We start from the raw sequence: 25001 nt of genomic DNA on the forward strand, positions 1-25001 counted from the left end.
CTCCTACCCAGTCTGGACACTGACTCACTAAAGACCAAGGCTTCATCACAGCAGTTGCTGGCGTATTTCATGTCCAAACCATAATGTGAATGCTGTATTACATTTATGAAATATCTTTACAGCAATATCTATACTAGTGTTTCCCAAGCTGCTGAACACTGTAGCATAGTCACAGAGGCTGATAAAATTATGCAACACAGATACCATGTAGGCTCCTTCCTAGGAAAGGTACATTCTCCAAAACCAAGAATGGGGAAGAAAAGGGAAATGAGGTAGAGAAGAAAGGAAGCATAAACATGGGTTTGTGTTAACCAAAGAAGCAACACCTTAGCAACTGTTTCAGGAATACTTTGGAACAAGTAATTGAAGAAGGAAAGAAGACACAGAAGTTTGTGTCTTCTCCTCTCCAATTATGTTTCAAAATCCTTGCAATAAAGTAATAGACCTATGCCACCTGTACCTACCAGTCAGCCACTGAGACCACCATAACCTAAAGTGAAAATAGGGTCCACTACCCAGCTCTCTGTCAGGACCCTTGTTGAGCACTTTTGGACCAGTGTGGTCATCTGATAGCTCTCAGCTAAGGACCTCTGTAGAACCCACAATGAGAGAATGGTATATCCTAACTCACCCAAGGTCAGTCACTCCCCAACAACATCCCATTTCCAGCGACTGATTTATAAGGAGACACAAATGCAGCTCTGCTGCCTCTGTTTGCAACTCTGAAGAGTCGTCTTCAGGATAGACTTCCTGATACAATTGACTGAGACCTTCACTGAAAATTCAGAATAGTTGATGTCCTCCTGTCCCCTTCAGCTTTGCCAGACAAATGTACTTTAACCTTAAATCTCAGAAGTATACAAAAGCAACTTGAAATAGAGGAAAATATCCAAGGTCTATTGTGTCATGATTCTCAATATTCTTAGCAACAAAGACCAAATACTAAATGCCACTCTGATTTAAATTCAAAATCATTTTTGTAAAGACAAAAAAAATATATATTTGCTATTGCCTGAAAAGTACCAGGCCGAGAAATAGCTGGTCATGAATATGTACACCAAGTAGCAAAGTTAAACTAGCAAATTTTCATATTAAATGGCAAAAATGATAATTTGTTTGGAAAAATCCCCAATGTTCCTGAGGCTTCCTTCCCTTTGGCGAGAGTCTAAAGGATGTTTTAAATAGTCACATATGAGAGGAACCTCAAGAAAGGCTGAGGTTTGTTAGTTTTTAAATTCTCAACCAATTCTCAGTACTTGAGGGTAACTAAGTCCTCATTGTTCTGCTAACCCTTCTCCATCAAGTCTCCCTTATATAAAACCATCCAAAAGTGCATGCTGTTCAAATAACGCCTTGGGTCTTTTCCTTTGGTGACCAACCTGTTCCCAGCCGCACGTGGTTATTGGAAGTACCAGCCACATCTCTCTACAGCAGCAGGGTGGTCATATGATCTGAGGGGATGGAAGGAAAAGACAGGGTCAGCTCCCAAAGAAAGAAGGATGGTATCCCTGTTAGTCTAAGTCCAGGCCACACAAAGACATTCTTCAGTAGGAGCTCAAACGATTCTTTCATTATATTATGCATATAAGATATCCTGCATATCAAATATTTATATTAAAATTCGTAGCAAAATTACAGTTATGAAGTAGCAACAAAAATCATATTTTATGGCCGGGGGTCACCACAACACTGAGGAACTACATTAAAGAGAGATAGCATTAGGTAGTTTGAGAACCACAGGTCTAGACACTTGTTACACAGCAGTTCATGGTCAGCATCTCAGATCTGCTGAGTCAGAACACCTCAGAGAATCCCAGTCACTCTGTAAGAAGTACTCAGGAAAGCTAAACGCTCAAAAGTAAATCCAACAGGATCAGATTTCCGCTCCAGCATTCAAGACAGACTGAAAACGAAAAGTACAGATTGGAGACTGACATAAAGAACAGACCAGTAAGTGTCAATACAGATCGCCACCAGGAGCTTAAGGATGGAGAATACAATTGGTGCTTCAAAGGGTAGGACCAATTCGAGGAAGAGCCATAAGAAATGCTGTGGAGGAAACTCACCAGCAAACAGGCAAGCCCTTGACAACGCTAAGACCCTCAGCGAGGGTTTACTCTCTGCGTTTACTGGTCTCTAATCATAAAACACAAGCCTTCTAGAGAGGCCACCCTTTCTCCCCAATGGCTCCTGTGTAATTGCTCCTCTCTGCTCAGTCCTAAGCGAACACCCAGAACTCATGTACTGCTGTCCCAGAAGCAGAAAAGGACTCTTCGTGCTGGGTGTTTGCAGTGGCCTTGGCTGTGGAAGGAATAGGCTTTCCCCAAAGAGAGACTGGCAGACAGAAAGGAAGCCAGGACTCTGAGTTGTCACCAAGTGGGCCGGCGGCACAGCAACTACTCAGCTGTATAAATGTTGTATTTTACAGGGCAGCGCTCATCACCTCTCTCTTCAGAATCCACGGTGGTGATTCTACTTATGAGCTCGACACAGGAAATAAAAAGCCAAACAGCAATATGTAGTGATTGGACAGAGAAACCAAGCCAAAAACCATATTCAAACACGTAGCCATATGCTCACACTCAGACATTAGTCTGTTTTCAGACTGGATTATCATTTCTCCCAGTCAAATATGATCACAGAGAATCAAAAAATAAAAACAATAGGTATTTCTCTGTATCTCTTTACACCTGGCTGTGAAGATGGTATGAAGAATGTCTCCAGTTACTCAGTTCCAATTTGCTTAAATAAAAAAACATAAAATAAAGGCCCATTTCTTCAAAACAGACTTCAGATCACCAGATCAGAGTCACCTTTTATAAAACACAAACCCAATCTTGATGTTTCCCACTCTCTCACAATGGTTGGCACTTCTGAGAACCAACCAACATGATTGTCTCCCCTCAGATCCAATGACACATGAAGAACGCAACCCAACACTGTGATCCAATAGTTGTCAGGCCCTGCTCTGACAGAAGACCAGATGTAAAACTCACGAATCTATTTTACTTTCATTTAGGCCATGAAAGCAGACAATGACTATGCAGGATGATTTTGAGTCTAACCTTATTCAGCTGTGTTCTGAGTAGAGAGCCATAGGGGAAGAGAGAGTGATGGGACCTAACGGCCTTTGTCAGAGCCTGCCTGTCTCAGCTGTTTTATTCTTGACAGATGCATTGTGATATAAGCCCCTAGGCGGCTAAATCTATTTCTTCTCTGCCAAAAACAAGTCGTGCGGCCTGGACACGTTTAAAATATTTGTTAGAAGCACACAATCATTCATTGCTATAAGGGAAATCTATCTAAAATTATCGTGAAATCATAGGATAAAAATAACTCTAATAATAAATTAATAAAGATAAATCTTTTCGGCTGATGGCATTTGTTTTCTCGCCCACCTCTCCCTCTCCCAACTTCAGTTCTTTCTTCATGGATAGGGTGTGACCGCTAAGTCAGAAACAAGCGATTTTAAGCAGCATGCCTTAGGGAAACAAATAAGGCGGTACAGTCAAAGTAGTATCTGCAGTTTCAAGCCATCCTGCTCCTGATTCCAGACTCTCATCTCTGAGCCCAGAGCTTCCTGCCTTAGCCCTTTGCCCTAGCCATCTGCTATTTATACCTGGAGGCATCAAGCCATTCCCAGATCCCTAGACTTGGACATTGTCTCCATATTCTGTCCTGCCTGGCACCCACACACCCTGCCTGGACTGTTTGTTCCAGTATAATCTCCTCAGTAGATCCTAGTTGACAATCCGTCCTAGTTCTCAGCTCAGACAATGAAGGACTTCCTTTCACGAATCTATCTCTCGGACCAAACTGAGCACTGGAAACATTGCCTGCCTTGTGCAGATCTCACTAAGCGTGTTATCTGGATGCCTGGTTGAATGGATAAATGAATCGTCGTGCGTGCATTGTGAGGGGCCCCAAAGGGTAGTAGACCAATCTACTTGTTTTAATGCAAGGGGAATACTTTAGGAAGAAATCAGCCTACCGGCAAAAATTTGTTATGATAACCATAACATTTATGGCAAACACTTACAAAATGTTTTAGCAGACACCTGCTGCTATGAAAAAAAAAAAAAAAAGCAAAAGGACTAAAAGAATGGTCTCTGCCTTTGAAGTCTCCAGTGCAGCTTAGTTTACCTTGCAGATAAACCTTTCAAAATTACTGTGAATATCTGCTTTAATCCCATGTCTTCACAGCACTCCGCAGAAGACAACAGAGCTCACGTGGGTGACAAGTCTGTACTCCCAACTTTCTGCTTCGTCTCTTCCTCCAGACGTGACTGCTCTAACAAACCATGCTGTAGGTCTTTTCCCCCCTCGACCTGTGCTATAAAGTGGACTTGGGGAATTGGAGCACTCTCAAAGATCACCTAGAAGAGATGGGCGCGGACTGGGGGAAGCAGAAAGGAAGGCTTTCCGATTAGAAAGAGTTTAGAATACTCACAGCCCAGAGAGAAGGTGATGTGAAAGCTGAGTCAGAAGGGGCTGGAGACCAGGTCTGACAGGTGTGCCCCATAATAAACTCCTGACAGAAAGAGCTTAAGGGGCGGAGAGCACCAGAGTTGCGGATTGTGCCAGTCTATCGAGGCAGGAAGGCTGGAGCAAAGCAGAGTAGCTCATCTCAAGCATAGAGAGGAATCCCAATAAGCAGCCGGTTCTCTCCTTTCCTCCTCTTACCACATTTGGCCTGCCAGGCCATGGAACTGTGGCGTCCATATTGAAAGTGTTTCTTCTTCATTTAGTAAATTCTGACTTACTTAGAGACACCTTATTTCATCAAAGCCAACCACCCAGGTGATTCCAAATCCAGTCAAATTCCAACCATCTGTAACAATAGACTTCTGCCTTTCTTTCAGGATTAGAAATTGAACATAGAATTTTGCATAAACTAGGCAGACACCCTTAACCAAGCCACATCCCTAGTCCAAGCGTCGTATTCCTGGATGTCAAGACAGAAAGATTATCAAGATTCTAAAAGAAAAATGATCCACACTGTTTAGTCTACCCTTTTCTTCACAAGATGTTCCCAAATACTTATAAATATTTAATAGAAGAATAGACATTATGTTTCCAACTTTTAATCTATGACATAAGGATCTCAGAAGATTCCATTCCAACCTTAATGCAAGTAAAAACCTGGAAACATAAAAGCTAATAACTTTCCATACACCCTTCAGGAAATGAGGCCACTGGGAAAACTGCTTACCCAGAAACCAGAGAGAGAAAGACAAGCTGGCTCAGGAATCATAATTCACTTGAAGAGGAATTTCTGCAAGATGATGTCCTACAGCAGGAGATGCTGGACCCCAATATGTGAGCTGTTGGACATTCAGGGTGGACAACTTTGAGTGCTAACAACTCCAAGCAGACCTTGTTACAGGAGTAGTCAACAGGGCTGCAACCCCAGCAGCTCATCCCCAGTGTCACCATGAGACATCATCTGAGAAAACACACAGCAGCTCCTTCAAAAGGAAGGCAAGGAACCATGTTTGAAGTATTCCAGAACACACGGGGTCTTTTTAATAAAGCCTTCCCTCCGGCGAAAATTTTTAACCAGGCCTGGTTACTGAGTTTTCCAGAACTTCACTGACCCAGGAAAAGAGATATACCCAACTCTACCCATCTAAGGTGCCATTCCATCCCACCTTAGGAGTTAGGACTAATAAGTAATAATGAAGTTCCTAATCCGGGGATGTACATTCAACCCACAATTAAGACTAATCAATAGCAAGAGCGCCTATCCAGCCCACACTTTACCACAGTCACTAATGGTCTGCCTTCCACGGTTTCTTTTATCCAGTATACTATGTATCCCACTTCAACCTAAAATAATCCCAGGACATTATTTATAAAATATAAATATTTTATATTTATATTTACATTAAATATAAAAGATTTGACACATAGACCTTGTGTAAACTGAATTAGCATCAGAACCAGAATTAGATATAAAAAAATGTTAGAATTATTAGACCAGGATTTTTCTTTTTTTTTAAAATTTATTTATTTATTTATTAAAGATTTCTGTCTCTTCCCCACTGCCGCCTCCCCTTTCCCTCCCCCTACCCCAATCAAGTCCCCCTCCCTCGTCAGCCCAAAAAGCAATCAGGGTTCTCTGCCCTGTGGGAAGTCCAAGGACCACCCACCTCCATCCAGGTCTAGTAAGGTGAGCATCCACGAAACTGCCTAGGCTCCCACAAAACCAATAGGTCCAGTAGAATCAAAAACCCGTTGCCATTGTTCTTGAGGTCTCAGTAGTCCTCCTTGTCCGCTATGTTCAGCGAGACCAGTTTTGACCCAGGCTTTTTCAGACCCAGGCCAGCTGGCCTTGGTGAGTTCCTGATAGAACATCCCCATTGACTCAGTGTATGGGTGCACCCCTCGCGGTCCTGAGTTCCTTGCTTGTGCTCTCTCTCCTTCTGCTCCTGATTTGGACCTTGAGATTTCAGTCCGGTGCTCCAATGTGGGTCTCTGTCTCCTTTCATCGCCTGATGAAGTTTAATATTCAGGAGGATGTCTATATGATTTTCTTTGGGTTCTCCTTCTTATTTAGCTTCTCTAAGAACCCGAATTATAGGTTCAATGTCCTTTATTTATGGCTAGAAACCAAATATGAGTGAGACTCCAGGCAGCCTCCTAGCTGGCTCCACTCTTGTTCCTCATGAAGTCCATACTCTACAGAGATGTCAGAGTCTTTTCTGAACATGCAAATTTTGCTGCATTGTGGCTGCTTCCCATAGATTGACAACACCATGGTAACATTTCATTGTGGCCTTGTGTGATTTATTGCTTATCTCCCAGGCTCTACTTCCTTGCTTCTTCTGCAGTGCTGTGCTCCAGACACTGTCTTTGGGCCTTTGCACTCTTCTTTCCTCTATCCTGAATTGTATGCACACATGCGCACACACACACTTCTAAGAAGCAGTTCCTTGATCATCCCACTTTAAACACTCTCTTATCTTTTTTATTCTATTTTCCATTATCATTATCTATGATTACCCAACATAAATAAGTAAATAATACCTTTAGTCATCCTTCCCTATAAAGTGCAAGCTCCATCTGCCAGAGTCTTTTAGACCATTCTATCAGCTACAGTCGCTGTAATTGCTCATTAGTAGTGTGGGAGTGCTTTTGTTCATTCGAGAGAGGATAGATATTAATCATACCTTGAGTGCATTTGTTCTTTTCATGGTATGTGTGGGGTTTCCACTTTGATGCCTGTATCTCTGGTAAGAAGATTACCAGGAAATTGCCCAGACAAAGTCTTTGCCCTCATGGAGCATATAGTCTATTATAGCTGGTTTTGGGGAGACATCAGGAAGTAAAGCAAACATACATCATATGGCATAAAAGCTGTAGAGTAAGACAGGACAAAATAAAGTTTTTTTTTTCTTTTTGAGCATCAAGAGTGGGATGGCACTTGGGAATTGTTGAGGGAATTGAAATAGGGAGGCTGGGAGGGGCTAGGAGAGTTAGGGAAGCAGGGATCATGTTAAAATTAGCAGGCTTCGCTGGACCATATGATGACTTGGGTTTAATGAGAAGAAAATCACTAGTGGATCCACAGTGTTGCAATATGTGTGATGCAAACAGAAATTTTCTGTTCATTGTCATGGGGATGGCAGCAATGAAAACAGGGAGGTATTCAAGCTACCTAGTGACCAAGGCAGGAACAGTGGAGTCAAGCTACCTTTCCAAACAAAGCACACAGAACCTGGTAATGAGTGGAATATGGGGTTACCTTCCCTCCATTAGCAGAGCGATTCCTAGCTTAGGATATAGGAATTGAAAGAATGGAGTTGTTGATTAAAAAGAAGTTGTACATGCAAGTAACATTATACAGATTGAGCAGGTTGTATTTATGTATTTAGAAACACACACTGACACATGCACCCACCCATACACCACCACCACCACCACCACCACCACCGCTAACCACAACAACAGTAAAACAGCAAAAAGTAACACCAGTGAAAGAAACAAAAGCCATAAATTTTAAATAGTATATAGGAGAGTTTGGAGGGAGAAAAAGGAAAGGAGAAATTGTATAATTATATAATGATCTCAAAAATGTACTATTTAAAAAACTAAAAATTAAAGAAATCAGGAAATCAAGCCTGTTCATATAATCCCAGAAATAAACAAAACCCTAGATATAAACTTACCCAAAAATGTTAAAAACCTGCACATTGAAAACTATAAAGCAGTAAAGGCTGAAGTTGTAGAAGGTGGCAACCCCTCCCACACTCACAGATTAGCAGAACTAATACTGCTGAAATGCCCACATTACTAAAAGTCATATAAAGGTTGAGTCCATTTCCTATCAAAATCCCAATGACATTCACAGAAGTAGAAAAAAAAATCCCAAATTACAATGGAAGGTTAAAAAATTATGAATAGTTAAAGCATCATTGAGGGGGGAAAAGGAGCAATGCTGGGGAAGTCGAAGAACCTGGCTTCACACTGCATCACAGGGCCATAGTAACAAAGCCAGCGGGATACTAGTGCAAAACAGTCACACAGACCAGTGCAATCAAAGAGAAGACCCAGGCAGAAGCCCAAGCAGCTACCAAGAAGGTGACCAAAATAAGTATTTGGAAAAGAACTTTAGCAAAGTTGTGGGGGAAACAGGATATCTACATCACAGGACCACAGTGATGTAGATCCTATCTCTTGCCCTGCACAAAAAGCAACTGATGACAGATTAAATTATGGGCAATGTAATAATTAATAGACAATAAAATTCTGTACAGGATTCTAATAGCCTTGGAAATAAAAGCAAGAATCGAGGAATGGGAGACGGCTCAGTCAATAAAATGACTGCTATGGAAGCATGAGGACCTGAGCTCAGATTCTCCGAGCCCATGTAAGAAGCCAGGCATGGCAGTGCATCCTGTGGCCTGAGACCTAGAGTGGGTGTGGAGCGAAGGATGGATCCTTGAAGCTCATTGGTAGCTGGAATAGGTGGAGAGCTATTGAGGAACAATACCTAGTGTCAACTTGGGCTTCCATGTGTGCCTGCACACACACACACACACACACACACACACACACACACACACACACCGCATACTCAACATCATAACATACACAACATAACAGAAATTTTAAAAAGTACAAATGGCCAATAAGTATATGAAAAATTTAACATTATTAGCCATTAGGGAAATGCAAATCAAAATTACACTGAGAATCCATATCACTTCTGTCAGAATGTCTACCATCAAGCAAACAAGAAACAGACAAAGCTGGCGAAGGTGTCCTGGGGAAAAGGACCCCTTGTGTATGGTGGGTTATAAAGTAGATTAATGCAGTCATGAAAGTCAGTGTTGAGGTTCCTGATACACTAAATCTTACCTACCATATAATTTAGCAATACCATTCCTTTGAGTGTACTTAAGAGAACTATAGTCAGAACACTATGGAAACACTCATCAATCCTGTGTTGCTTTATTGTGCTCTTGACAATGGCTAAGTTAGGGAGCCAGTCTAGGAGTCCATTAATGGATGAATGATAAAGAAAATACATATGAAGTTTATTATCCATAAGGATGGATGAGACTGTGTCATTTGTTGGAAAATAGATGGAACTGGGTTCATAATGTTAAATGAAATAACTCAGGCTCATTGAAACAAGTAGTAATATTTTCTCTCATACAAGGAATTTAGAAAACAAGAGACATGAAATCAAATCAGAGATAACTGGGATACAGGAAGAAAAGAGAGGTGGGGGATTGAGGAGGAGCAATACGATCAAGGTCCATGCATGTCTGAGAAGTTGTAGTGAAACCCCTTACTTCGCATGACTAATTATGGTAAGGTAAAAAGAGCAGACTTGCCATTTACTGAGATGGAAAGGTTTTGCGGTGAGAACAAGATTGAGAGAGAAACTCAGTAACATTTTTCTTTAAAATAAACATATAAACTTACGGTGATAAATTATAGAGCCTTAAAGATAAAAAACAGTGTTTTTATTTTATGTGTCTGTGTGTATATATGCACACATGTGTGGGTGCCCACAGAAGCCAGAAGAGGGCATTAGATCTCAGATACCCTGGAGCTGGAGTTATGGGAAGTTGTCATTCACCTGATGTGGGTGGGTGCCGGAATCAGAACTCCAATCTTCTTTAAGAACTACAAGTGCTCTTAATTTCTGAGCCATCTGTCCAGTCCCAATTCTAGGTCTTTAGACCTCTTTCACAGTTGCTTGACTCATTCGTTCCTGGCTGCCCTGACCTGAAATATTCACACAAAAACTGTACTAATTACATCACTGCTTTGCCCATCACTTAAGCATCTTTCTGGCTAACTCTTATATACTAAACTAACCCATCTCCATTAATCTGTGTATTGCCATGTGGCTGTGGCTTACCAGGTAAAGTTTCCTCCAGCATCCAGCGTGGCTTTTCCAGTGGGGGGGGGCTACATGGCTTCTATCTGACTCCACCTTCTTTCTCCCAGCATTCAGTTTAGTTTTCCTGCCTCGCTCTATTCTACCCTACCCCAGGCCAAACAGCTTCTTTATTCATTAACCAATAAAAGCAACACATAGACAGAAGGACTTCCCACATCAACTCTATTTTCCTTGACTCTTTATTCTTAGTTTAAAAAAATTTCATAACAATATGCATATGTGTGTGTGTGTGTGTGCTGTCCATAGTCATGGTGATATAGATCCAGTAACTCCTATGTGTTTAGAATTTCAGATTTCTCTGGAATATACTGGGGATTAGACTCAGGTGGAAAAGTGAAACCCACATGTTTCATACATACCTTATGCACACAGCCAAAGCAACTGTGTATAGTATTCTTAGTGCACTTGTGTTTATTTGAAAGTCATCACACGAGGACAGGTGAGGGATTTTCTATTTCTGATGCCAGGCTAGCGCTCAAGACATCTGGGTTCAACTCATTTGGATTTGGGGTTCTAAGGTGAGGGAGGCAACTCTGACACCGCCAGGAGAAGCCCGGTTTGGACACACATGCTGGCTACACAGTTTTCTTTCTCCTCTTGTTTTCTCGTTTTGGGCAGAGGAAATCAAAGTTCAAAGCTCAGAGACATGAGTAGGTTTATTTGAGCTGTTTGTTCCCTAGCCAGAGAACACAGATCTCTGCTCTTGGCTCCTTCAGCAATATCATAGCAATTCTCCACGGATAACCACTCAGGACAAATGGGATCTCCCAGAGAGCAAGGAGCAGAGACAGGTTAAGCCAGATGCAGTTGTACACACTTTTGATTCCTGCAGTCTGGAGAATGAGGCAGAAAGACTTTGAGTTGAAGGCCAGCAGGGCCATACAGTGAAACCATGTCTAAAAAGAAAAGAAATGCATATTATTGTTCCCTTAGTTACTGTTCATTACTGTGAAGAGATACCATGACCAAGGCAATCTAATAAAAGAAAGCATATATTAGGAGTTGCCTACAGCTTTAGAGGGTTAGTTTACTCTAATATGGTGAGGAGCATGGTGGCAGGCAGGCAGGAATGGTGGTGGAAAAGTAACTGAGAGTTTGACATCCCCGACAGGCAGAGAGAGGGAGAGGGACAGAGATAAACACAGAGACACAGAGAGAGGCAGAAAAGCAGAGACACTCGGCCTGGTGTGGGCTTTTGAAATCTCAAAGCCCACCCACAGTGACACACCTCCTCCAACAAGGCCACACTGCCTAACCCTTTGTAATCAGTTCCCCAACTGGGGACTGAGCATGGAAATCCCTGAACCTTTGGGGGGCATTCTCTTCAAGACAGCACAACTGTGTTCTCACAAGTACCCAGTTTCACAAAAGCCAGGGAGAGGGAAGAGAAGGCAGCATGAACGTTATCATCTCGAAACGGGAAACACAAAGCATTTGCCTATAACCCACAAAAGCCCCAAGGATTTGCTCCTTCTTGGTGTCTACAAAGCAGCAGGAGAAGACACACTGTGCCATTCAGAACTCACTGAAGAATGCTACTGCCGTCTGCGGCTGCCAGGAACATATGGAGGACATTCTTGGGGTTTAAGATGCAAACACTGAGCATACGCCTTCCCACCTAGGATCTCTGTATGTGAGCAGCGAGCCTTGCGGAAGGAAAGCCCAGGAGAGTACTTCACTTGGGGGAGGGGATAGTGAAGCCCCCTCTCCCCCCCACCGCCAGCCGGGGGAGTGTGCATTCCCAAAGTGTGAAAGACAAGAAAAGAGAGTGGCAAGCTTGGGCTCCTTTTGGATGTGTCTTAGGGTTTGAAAGTGAATGATATAAATGTCTAATTAGAGAGGAATGTCGCTCGCACGTTGAATCTTGCTGGGGGCTGGGATCACAGGGCTCATTATCGCTCCTGCTCCCTCCACTTCCCTGTCGCTTCTCCTATTCCTTTCTGGCAGTCTTGCCAGGCACTACACGCAAGTGCGAGCGGCAGAGCCTCCAAGCCTCCATTTGCTTAGGGCTGTCTTTGATATAGCGGTGACCTGAGGACCCAAGCTGCGGTTCAAGTTTCTCTTGTGCTCTACGGGGGGGGGGGGGGGGGGGGGGGGGGGGGGGGGGGGGGGCGGGGAGGGGCACCAGTTCAAATGTTGTCCAGGATCACAATCAGAATTTTGGCCCCTGTCAGTTTGCAGAAATCTCCCTAGAAGACATACAGGCACTTCCAGAAAGTGCCCACCCATCACCTCCAGCCTTTCTTCCAGAGAGGTGTGAGTTTAAAAGCAAATGAGCCACATCCTGATGAATTCACGAGAGCCTCCCCCCTTTCATGTCGGAGGATTTAGCAGTGTATTTAGTGGGCGTCTTTAAGAGCAAATGGTTGAGTGTCCAGCGGCTGTTTGTGATTCCCTGTCTGCAGGGATCAAACACTGGTGCTCAGGAGAGGTGCTGAAGACACATCCAAGGACATAGCTCGAAGCGAAAAAGTGTTTGGCTTTCTCCGCTGCCCCATGATTTCAGCTAATTAATGTCAAGAACACATCGCAGTTTGGGAAAAAAAAAATGACAGTTAATATCAGAGAGTTCACACTGGGTAAGGGCTTTCAGCCCAAACAGCAGACAACATCACTTAGATTAAGTTTAAAAACCTTCCCTTGCCTTCACAGGGTAGACTTGGCTTCATGTTTAATCAGTGCTCAAGCCCGAAAGGAAGAATGTGGGGTTTTCTTGTAGGTAGTTGACGTTTTTTAATTCAGTCAGGAGCTATCTCAATAATATTCAGTAAAGTCACTGACGGCCCCAGTACCTACTCTGAAGCCGGGGCTTACCCCCGACAAAGCTGTGTCCAGAACAAATTCCAGGTTGGTTCAAAAATCAATTAACATTGTGTAAGTAAAAGGAAAGCCTTATGCTGACCAAGTGAGGTCCCTCAGGAAGAGAGTCGTATTATATGAGTTCCCACAGTCCAGCCCTGGTGCCTGGAGAGGCCACACAAATAATAATAATAATAATAATAATAATAATAATAATATAAAAAAAGAAGAAGAAAAAAATCAGACTGGAGTAGCCAGAGGTGGGGGGCCCAGCTTTGTGACACACTGGGGACCTATCCCCTGCCAGCAGGCTTCAGGGCTGCAGTGACATCTTCCCTCCTCCACATACACATAGACCCTCCCTCTGGAACCACAGAGGACACTCAGTGTAGGGAACTAGGAGAGAGGCAAATGCTGGTTTGCTCTGTGGTGGCAAGGACAGACCACTCTTTTAGAGCAGTGTCTACCTCGTGACACCCACAAGCCTGCTCCAGGGACTGTGGGGCTCATCTTACCTTCAGTAAGCTTTCTCTTAGCACCCCCTCCGCCCCGCCCCCACCGGCTCATGGATGCTCTAGGGGCCCAGCCACAGGCATCCACAGAGAGGATGGGTGGATCCCTGCTGGGAAGCCAAGCTCTGAATCCTTTCTCCTACATCCTCATTCTCTGGGTCTTCTGTGCAGATTAGATCTTAATTTTAAAATAATAAGCAAAGTTGTAGTAGCTAATGCTGCCAAACTGTAGAGAGTCGAGAGGACCAGTGCCCTGTGGGGCTAATAATTAGTGCCACCAAGAAATCCAGTAAGGTAAGACGACAGACGTCCAGGATGGGCCTGAGATCTGTACAAAGGTGTTCATTATTAGGCGGAGGTTTTCACACCAGGCGCCATCAAGATTCAAAGGCATGAACTACCTAGAAGGGGGCTCGCTATTGATGACACACCATGACTCTGTAGTGTAGCGCGCGCGCGCGCACACACACACACACACACACACCCCTGGATTCCCTCCCACGAACCTCCTTCTAGATTCCCTTTAACTGGTGGCAAGGGTTCAAATGAATCCCCGACATACACACACACTGATGGGGATCAAAGCTGCCCCCCCCACATGCCAGGCAAGCGCTCTATCACAGCTACCCCCAGACCCTCAGAACTTCCAAGTCTTTTACACTGTTTTCTGACAAAGTCTGGGACGAGTGCTTTTTATCCCCACTAAAACTCTAAGTGCTGCCCCCAAAACCATTTCACAATTACCTTATTAATTGGAAGATTTAGGTTTTGTTAATTGGGCTCCAGTATTTCTCCATGCCCTTCTCAATTAACCCAGTTTCATTTGGAAGCAGGGGAAATCCCCAGTGTAGATAACCCCTGCTAGTACAGCCTTCCTACCCTGCAGGCACACATCTCTTTCCTTCATGCTTTCCTGATGAAATAAAGCAAAGAAACCATAGTGGGGGTGGCCCGCCAGTCTCTGAGACAGTGTGGTGCGTGGGTGGTCACCTACCCACTGCAAGGGCCAGTGACAACCATAAACTGCCCCTATCTGAGTGATCCTGGCCCTACAGAGGCAGTTCCTTCCAAGATCTCCAGACTTCCACGATGGGAGGCAAGGGCAGCTAAGCAGGCATCAGCCCCCGGCAGGCTTGGCAGAAGGCTTCTTAGTAGCTGCATCCCCTTCCCCTCCCTCCACTGTCATTCTGTTCAATGGCTAATTTTCCTTCTAATTTTTCAGTGGTTTTTTTTTTTTTTCCTTAACCTACTTTCTGGTTTGGTTTGCAGTTCACATGTCTGATAACACACATGCCGTGGGCATGGTTTTCTGCTTCACCTTCTCCTTTTCTGTTTGCCTAGGCTTATTTTCACTGTGTAGCGTTTTCCTCCCAAGTCTCTAGCCACCTGTAACTATGGGAAAATCATTTCTAGAGCTATAGGATCTCAGATATTTTGGGGGTAAGGAGGTTTTTCTAAAACATTTATTTTTTGGTTGTTGCTTGTGTTGAGGAGCAAAGCTTATTCACTGGTAGACATGCAGTCATTCTTTATGAATTCATGGAGCAGCTAGTAGGTTCCAGTTTGCATTCTAAATGCCAGGGACTACAGATGAAGAAACTGGTGGAGTTTTTGGGGTCGCTTATGTATACTAACCTGAGTGAGGTAAGCCAGACCCAAAAAGAGGAACATGGGATGTACTCACTCATGTTTGGTTTTTAGCCATAAATAAAGGACATTGAGCCTATAATTCATGATCCTAGAGAAGCTAAATAAGAAGGTGAACCCAAAGAAAAACATATAGGCATCCTCCTGAATATTAACCTTCATCAGGTGATGAAAGGAGACAGAGACCCAAATTGGAGCACCGGACTGAAATCTCAAGGTCCAAATCAGGAGCAGAAGGAGAGAGAGCATGAGCAAGGAACTCAGGATTGCGAGGGGTGCACCCACACACTGAGACAATGGGGATGTTCTATCGGGAACTCACCAAGGCCAGCTGGCCTGGGTCTGAAAAAGCATGGGATAAAACTGGACTCGCTGAACGTAGTGGACAATGAGGACTACTGAGAACTCAAGAACAATGGCAATGGGTTTTTGATCCTACTGCACGTACTGGCTTTGTGGGAGCCTAGGCAGTTTGGATTGCTCTTTGGGCTGATGAGGGAGGGGGACTTGACTGGGGGAGGGGGAGGGAAAGGGGAGGCGGCGGTGGGGAAGAGACAGAAATCTTTAATTAATTAATAAAGAAATAAATAAATTAAAAAAAGAACAATGGCAATGGGTTTTTGATCCTACTGCACGTAATTGGCTTTGTGGGAGCCTAGGCAGTTTGGATGCTCACCTTACTAGACCTGGATGGAGGTGGGTGGTCCTTGGACTTCCCAAAGGGCAGGGAACCCTGATTGCCCTTTGGGCTGACGAGGGAGGGGGACTTGGTGGGGGAGGGGGAGGGAACTGGGAGGCGGTGGCGGGGAGGAGGCAGAAATCTTTAATAAATATATAAATGAATAAAATAAAATAAAATAAAAAGAAACTGGTGGAGGCAGCCGGCTCTTCTCAATGAGTCCTTCATTCTAGCACGAGGCACAGTGCTTTCCGCTGATTCCCTCTGCTAAACCTTGTAGCCTTATGTGGAAAGTTCAACCTCTCTCCTTTTCACATTTTAGCCATTAAGTGCTGTGACCACAACCTGAACTCAGTTAATGGACTCCAGGTCGTGTCTCTAACCCCTTTGTCTTAGAACCTTCCTCCCACTGCCTGATTGGCACGGAAAGTGCAGGGTTCTGCGGGAGGCTGTGGAGTTCTGTGCGGGCTCCCAGGTACAGGTTTACAGGGCACCGCAAAGACGTCCCATTTGCTTGGCATTGGTAGTGTGGTGGTCGGGTTTGGAGGATGAATCAGATTTCTTGTCAGGGATTTTTAAGGACTATTTGTTATTTCTAGTTCATGCCTGAATTTCTAGCACGTGTTTAGTGAAAACATCTGATTGAGTAGAATAACTGGAATGGTCTCTTACTGTTTTTTTCTTTTTATCTTTTATACTTATGTTTATATTTTCTCTTTTGTAAAGTAGGTGACATGGTGCTTTGACTACATATGTTTTATGCACATTTTAGTATGTATATTATAACTGTATCAAACTAAGTAATATATACCTTTTTCTTCTACAGTGAGAGCACCTAAAAATCTGCTTTGATACCAAGTTTTATTATATAATATATCACTAAGTATAATCTCCTTTGTTTTTGAAGATTTATTTTTATTGTACGTGAATAGGTGTTTTGCCTCCATGTATATCTGCACATCTAGTTCAGGCAATGCTATAAGAGGCTAGAGTGGAGTGTTGTATGCTCTGGAACTGGGGTTAAAGATGGTTGTGCACCAACAGGTGTGTGCTGGAATTGAATCCGAGACCTCTAGAAGAAGCAGCTGGAACCCTTAACTGCTGAGACATCTCTCTAGCCCTCCGACCCTCATTTTTGACGTTGTCTCTATAAACCTGTTTATTCTACATATTCCCACCAGAACTAGCATGTTCCTTAAAGATGGTAGGTCCTTGATGTTTGTTTGTTCCTGTTACCTATAAAGATCATCAAACTTGCTAAAGAGTTTATTAAATATAAAACTGTTTATATCTTTCTAAGTTATAGTAATTTACTTTAACCACGTGAAATTTTGCCAATGCTGATTAAATAGAGAAAAATGGTATGGAGCACTGGCGTTATATTTGCAAGTATCGTTTCTAATTTCTTTCTGAAGCTTTTTCACCACCTGAAAAGATAATTTTTAGTGATTTAAACAGTGTTTCATTAGCATCTCAAATTCGAAGTGAGACCGCAGCACCTTATATATGAATTAATAGACGTAAACAAGATCAAAAAGTGTGCCTGGGAGATTTTATTTCTCATTAGTAAACTAGCTTCAGTGTAGCCACATAGGGTAGACCTCCAGAGCAGAAGTTCCCTCTGGCAACTGTTAATGTCTAGTTCCCTGCTGTACATGAACAGGACACAGGGAACAATTGCGTTTGCATTGCCTGATGTTGCCTCCAAAATCGTCAACTTCTCTGTACTGCAAAGAACCATTGTCCCTTTGTGCTGTATCGAATCAGGTAATTTAGTCAACAATCAGTGATTTCAGTCTGTGGTTATGTTATATGCTTTTCTCTGTGGAAAGACTCAGTGCTCATCATTTAGGAATGAAAGTTACCAGAGGACAGTGCAGAGGACATGATGGCCGTCTGAATTTTGGAGCATCAAATCCTCTGAATGCCGTTTAGTCTTTACTGTCTGTGCAGTTTCCACAGAGTAACACTATGACTGTACCATCCCGAGAGGACTTGTATAACGCCAGCTATCTGAGGAATGGATGAATCAAGACCTGAGTCATTTCGTGAAGGTGTCTTGGTGACTCTGTGTGCATTTGGCTTATTTAAAATGCCAATAGAAGGAGGACCTCTGGGTTTTCAACGCTTATTTTGATAATCAGCAGAGGTATCAAGGACCATTAAAAGATTTCCAGTATTGTCAGTCTTGGGGTGTATGGAGGAGAGCAAAATCCTCATATCATTATTTCTCCCCCCTCGTAATGCAACAAGGCTTCTTGTATTAATAACTGCATCATTCAAGCCTCCTTCTGTCCCACAGGAAAGTTTGTTAGCATGTATTAATTATCAGCCATCTCACTGCGTAGGAGGTAACGGCTCTGTTTAGGTAAAGTACAAAAAGGCTTTGAGTCAGGACAAGGGAGACAGGCTCACTCCCCCTCATCCTTGTTTCGCTTGGTGTCTGTGTTACACAGGGACTCAGCTATTGCAGGAGTGTGGAGATCTCCTTGTTTGTCCCCAAAGGCAAAGTAGCACATACTACTGTTTGTATTTGTGAAATTAGAAACTGTAGTTCAAACCATCAAGGAAAGGGAAGGTCAAGAGAGTATGCCCACATCTTTGCTCGCTTTGTTTTTCCAGATCTACAGTGTATTTGTTCTCAAAAACAAAACAAACATAGTTTTATATAGAAATTCTGAGCCTGGATCTGGTTTTGTCTGGGGATGAGATGGAACGTCTCCCTGGCCTCTGAGCTACTGAGTGAAACTGCCTGGTAAGGCTAATGAAGCTGCAAACAGAAGAACCCTTCACCCTCCACCACACACACATGGGGGCTTTTACTTGGGTAAATATGACCCATGAGGGTACAAAAGGTTTTCTGGTGAAGAGCTGAGGGGTTGAATCCAGAGGAAAGGTGACTCAGAAGGGAAGCTCTGGATCAGATTGGAATTTGCAACATATTCCGGTGTCTCTTGAACTTGCCAGTTTGCTGTTCTGAAATTTGAATGCCAGATTTCCATTGCTTTAATTGGTGTTATTAAAAATGAATTAGGACAGAGTCAATATATAAATTTGTTCTATGTAATTTGATTGGCTTGCCTTGACACCAAGACCATTATCACCACCATGATCAGGATTTATATATGACCATTTTGTGTCCAAATGTGGTTCCTTTACCTCTCGTCTATGCTTTTATCATAAAGGGTTTATAGATTTTGTCAATTTCTTTTTCTACATCCGTTGAGATGATCCTTTGGTTTCTGTTCAAAAGTCCATTCATGTGGCTCATCCTGCATCTCTTGACTGAATGATGCATCTCTTGATCATGATGGTTAATATTTTTGATTTTTAAAATTCATTTTGCAGGCATTTTATTGAGATTTTTTGAAGCTATCTTCATTGGGAAAGTTGGTTTAAATTTTTCTTTTTTGTTGTATCTTTAGCTGGTTTAGCTATCAGAGTAATGCTGGCTTTGTAGAAAGAGACCAGAAGCAGTCCTGTTCTGTTTTATGGAATAATTTGAGAAGCATTGATTTTAAATTTTCTCTAAAGTTCTGGTAGAATTCTGTATTGAATCCATTTGGACCTAGGATAATTTTTAGTCAGCAAGTTTTATTTTTTTCTCTTTCAATATTGTTGCCTGGAATGGATCTATTTAAAAAATTTAAAGGTTTATTTATTTTCTTTTTGCGTATGAGTACTTTGCATATATGTATATATGTGTATAATATGTATGTTTGGTGCCCACAGAAGTCCAAAGAGGGCATCAAAGCTCCTGGAACTGGAGTTATGGATGGTTGTGGGCCACTAGGTAGGTGCTGGGAACTGAATCTGGGTCCTCTTCAGGAGCAGTAAGCACTCTTAAGCATTAAGTCATCGCTCCAGCTCCTTGCTTCGTTTTTTTATCTCTTGTTTTAAATTTGGCAGGTTATAATATGCATTTAGAAATTAAACCATTTCTTTTACCTTGTCCAGTTTAGTGGAATATAGGTTTTTTGAGGTTGGTTCTTAAGACTCTCTGGGCTTCATTGGTTCATGTCTTCCTAATGTGTTTTGATTAATCTGTCTAAGGGTTTGTTAATTTTTTCAAAGACCCAAATCTATTTAAATTTCTCTCTTTGTTTTTATTTCATTGGTGTGTATATGAGCACATACGCATACATATGTGACGTATGTTCATACAGGCCAGTTTACACATGTGGAGGTCAGAGGACAGCTCTGTGGCGTTTGTTCCTCCTTCCGCCTTTGTGTGGGTTCTGTGGATTAAAATCAAGTTGTCACATTTTCCTGGCAATTGCCTTTATGAGCTGATTTGTTTCACTGGCTCTGTGTCATTGATTTCTGCCTTGTTCTTAATTATTTTCTTCTGCATATTAATTTTGGGCTCACCCATATTTCGTACACGCATGTTTAGAATGGTGGTGTCCTCTTGGTGGATTGCACCCTTAATCGGTATGAGGTGTGAAGTGACCTTTGTTGTCTCTTCTGATCTGTATTGGTTTGAAGTCTATTTTATCAGATATTAGAATAGAGAGTTCCATTTATTTCCTAGTTTGCTCCCTAGAAGTAGCTTGCAATATCTTTGCCCACACTCTCATTTTAAAGTGATGCCTATCTTGTGTGGTAAAGTGTGTTTCTTGGAGATAAAAAAAAAAGAAAGGTCTTGTTTTTGATCCAATCTTCTAGTCTATATTATTTTACCGGATTGCTAAGTTCACCGGTATTCAGTTATTATTGAAATGTTTGAATTCTGCCATTTTGCTGACTTCGTAGCATTTGATATTTTCTTAGTATTTGCTTCTCAATTCTGCCATTTTGCTGACTTTGTAGCATTTGATATAGCATTTGAGTTTGTAGCATTTGGTGTAGCATTTAAGTTAATTTATGTTCAGTTTATTGAAACATTCTCAATTCTGCCATTTTTCCGACTTCGTAGCATTTAATGTTTTCTTAGTATGCCTTTGCTTACCAAGTGTCTTAGCACGTTTTGCTCTGCTTTTGTTTCTTTGTTGTCCCCCCACCCCCGTAGTTTCTTGATGCTTATGGTGGTTTAAATTAGAATGGCCCTCATAGGTTCCTATGCTTGAATCCTTGGTCTCCAGTTGGTGGAACTGTTTAAGAAGGATTAGGAGACTTGGCACTATTGGAGGAGGTGTGTCACTGGGAGTGGACTTTGAAGTTTCAAAAGACTCACACCATTGCCAGTGTTTTCTCTCTGCCCCTATCTGTGGTTTGAAATGCGAGCTCTTAGCTATTCCTGACACCATGCTTTCATTCCATCCATTGAAATCCTAAGCTCAATCAAATAGCTTATAAGTTGCCTTGGTTATGCTATTTCCTCACAGAAATAGAAAAAAAGTTAAGATATTTATCCTCCTTTTCCACTCAAAGTGTTCCCTCTAATATACTCTATAAAGCTAGTTTAGTGGGAATAAAGTGCTTTAGCTTCTTTTTTTTTTTTTTTTGAGAGTTTTTCTTTTTTCTTCCATTCTTAAAGATAAACTGGCTGGCAACAGTAGTCAGGATTGGTAGTTAAGAGCTTTCAGAAGTTGAGGTACATCCTTCCATGCCCTTTGGGCTTCTAGAGCTTGCATTGTAAAAGCCACAGTTTTTACCGTGTGCTGGCCTGATGTTTTGCTTCTTTTTTTTTTTTTTTTGAGAGTTTTTCTTTTTTCTTCCATTCTTAAAGATAAACTGGCTGGCAACAGTAGTCAGGATTGGTAGTTAAGAGCTTTCAGAAGTTGAGGTACATCCTTCCATGCCCTTTGGGCTTCTAGAGCTTGCATTGTAAAAGCCACAGTTTTTACCGTGTGCTGGCCTGATGTACGGGTCAGCTCTCTCGGCTTGCTGCTTCTAAGATGTTTCCTTCTTTCCTTTGACTATTTCATGTTTTTGATGATAATATGATGTGTAGAATTTTTCTTTCTTGTGTAGTATTCAATGTGCTTCTTGTACCTAGTTGGGCATATCTTTCTCTATATTTGGGATATTTCTATGATTTTACTTAAAATATTTCTCTGCCTTTGGCATGGGTTCTTCTCATTCTTTTATACACATGATTCATAAATGAATTCATAAATTTGATATTTACACAGTGTCCCAATAACTTGACATTTTTTATATGATAGAAACTTCAGTATAATCTATCTGGTTTAATTTGTGTATGATATAAATTTCAGTAAAAAATGTTTAATATTTTTACATATGACATACAATTAATCAAGTACCAGCTATTGAAAATTATCCTTTCCCCATTGAATTATCTTTGCATCTTTTTCCAAAAATCAATTGACCACACATATGTATGGATCCATTTATTTATGGATCCATTGTTTTGATTCTGAGAGCTATTTTTTTCCTAGTAATTCTTTTACTTTTCCAACTCAGTCTTAAAGTTAACTTGACAATTTCTGCAAATAAACTTTCTAGGACTTTGAATGGAATCGTGATAACTCTTTGAAATAATTTCAGAAAAATAAGGATTATTTACTGGAGTGTGAGTGTGGTATGTGTTTGTGTGGTGTATTTTAAAAGCTAATAAAATGGCAGCTCATAGCTCACTTACATAAGAGTCATGGAGCTAAATACTTTCTCCATGGGGGCTTATCAGTGCTTACACCAACACTTAATATCAGTATTTCTCTTCTTTGGTGTTTTGTTGGTCGAGGGCATGATCTCTTGATTTTCCCTTGGAAAGATTGAAGGCTACTAGCTGCTGGAGGTCCAAATCTAAGGTTAAACATAGCCCCCTTTCACAGGGACTTTGGGTCCTTACCTTTCTCCATAGCCATGACTGTGGAATTTGTGTTGTCTCAGAGCCAAGAAACACTGCTCTGGGGGACAGTGATTGGAAATTCATGACATTTTAAAAGTTAGAAAAAAATTCAATTTCAAGAAATTTCAGAGCTGAATGGTAGGCTGGTATCCATTAAAATGTCTAGTGATTATTAATAATTTGTTATGAATAAATTATATACAATAAATTGCTTATTAATTTGTTAGCTTAAATATATTCACATGGTGGGATAGATGGCTACTGGAACAAAGTGATCATAGGATAAGAAAGATATTAACATAGTGATTAGATAATTATTATATCATTATTTTTCACCTATAAATATGTCATTCATGTAGAAACCATATTAAGATCTAAATAAGTTTATTTACTTAAAAACTCATCAAACTATTGAATATGGAGTTTGTTTTGTACTGTTGGGATGGAATCTATGTCACAATTTTTTCTTATTTTTAACTAAAAAATGATTTAGCTACCAAATTAATTTTGTTATCTATTAAATATTCCAATCTTTTGGGATCCGGAGGCACCTAAGTTTCCATCTCCTTTTGGATACTTCTGTGTGGGCTTAGGAACATTGCTCTTGTACTCCTGTGGTTCCATTTCTTTTCCTTGTGGATAGAAAGGGATCATGATTTCTTAAGTGTGCCTTAGAGGAAGGAGTGGGCGTTCGTTTCACATTTCTCTTTAATGACAGACATTCTTTCTGTCCTTGAAAGTTGCCAGAATTATGTCCACCAGCTAAATGAATTTGGCCCATATTCAAGAGTCAGGGCCTATTTGGTGTTAGTGCCATGCTGTGGCCAAGGCCTCTTTGTACCAAGTTGCCTGCCAAGCTTAGCCACGCTCAGCTATTCATCTGATTTCACGGCTAGTGCAGACAGAGCCTGGCTCTCACCTCTTCCTCTAGCAGAGTTCACACCAAAGAGGCAGTACACCCCATCAATCAAGGCGCTTAGCAACAGGGATTCTCGCTCCTCCTACCTGCCTTTTTTTCTTATCTATCTATCTATCTATCTATCTATCTATCTAATTATTAATTTATTTGTTTATTGCTTTTATTGAGCTATACATTTTTCTCTGCTCCCCTCCTTTTCTATCCCTCCCTTTTAACCCTCTGCCATGGTCCCCATGCTCCCAAATTACTTAGGAGATCTTGTCTTTTTCTATTTCTCATGGAGATTAGATCCATGTATGTCTCTTTTAGGGTCCTCTTTGTTGTCTAGGTTCTCTGGGATTGTGAATTGTAGGCTGTTTTTTTTTTTTTGGTTTTATGTCTAAAAGCCACTTATAAGTGAGTACATATGATATATGTCTTTCTTGGTCTAGGTTGCCTTACTCAATCTGTTGTTTTCTAGATCCATCCATTTGCCTGCAAATTTCAAGATGTCATTATTTATTTTCTGCATTGTGGTACTCCATTGTGTAAATGTACCACATCTTCTTTATCTATTCTTCAGTCAAGGGGCCATTTAAGTTGTTTCCAGGTTCTGGCTATGACAAACAATGATGCTATGAACATAGTTGAGCACATGTTCTTATAATTGAAATTTCTTTGGGTATATATCCAAAAGAGGTATTGCTGGGTCTTGAGGTAGGCTGTATTCTAATTTTCTGAGTAATTGCCAGACTTATTTCCAAAGTGGCTATACAAGTTTGCACTCCCACCAGCAATGAAGGAGTGTTCCCTTTATCCCACATCTTCTCCAGCATAAGCTGTCATCAGTGTTTTTGATCTTGGCCATTCTAACAGGTATAAGAAAGAATTTCAGAGTTGTTTTGATTTGCATTTCTCTGATGGATAAGGATGTTGAGCATTTCCTTATGTGTCTTTCAGCCATTTTAGATTTATCTATTGAGAGTTCTTTGTTTAGGTCTGTACCCCATTTTATTTCATTGGATTACTTGTTCTTTTGATGATCAATTTCTTGAGTTCTTTGTATATTTTGGATATCAATTCTCTGTCTGATTTGGGGTTGGTGAAAATCTTTTCTTATTCTGTAGGCTGCCGTTTTGCCTTATTGACCATGTCCTTTGTTTTACAGAAGCTTCTCAGTTTCAGAAGGTCCCGTTTATTAATTGTTGTTCTCAGTGTCTGTACTACTGGGGTCATATTTAGGAAGTGATCTTCTGTGCCAATACATCCAAACATACTTCCCACTTTCT

This window comes from Alexandromys fortis, unplaced genomic scaffold (genome assembly GCF_014885135.2).
Source record: "Alexandromys fortis isolate MF-2015 unplaced genomic scaffold, M_Fortis_MF-2015_v1.1 scaffold_60, whole genome shotgun sequence".
Lineage (NCBI taxonomy): Eukaryota > Metazoa > Chordata > Mammalia > Rodentia > Cricetidae > Alexandromys > Alexandromys fortis.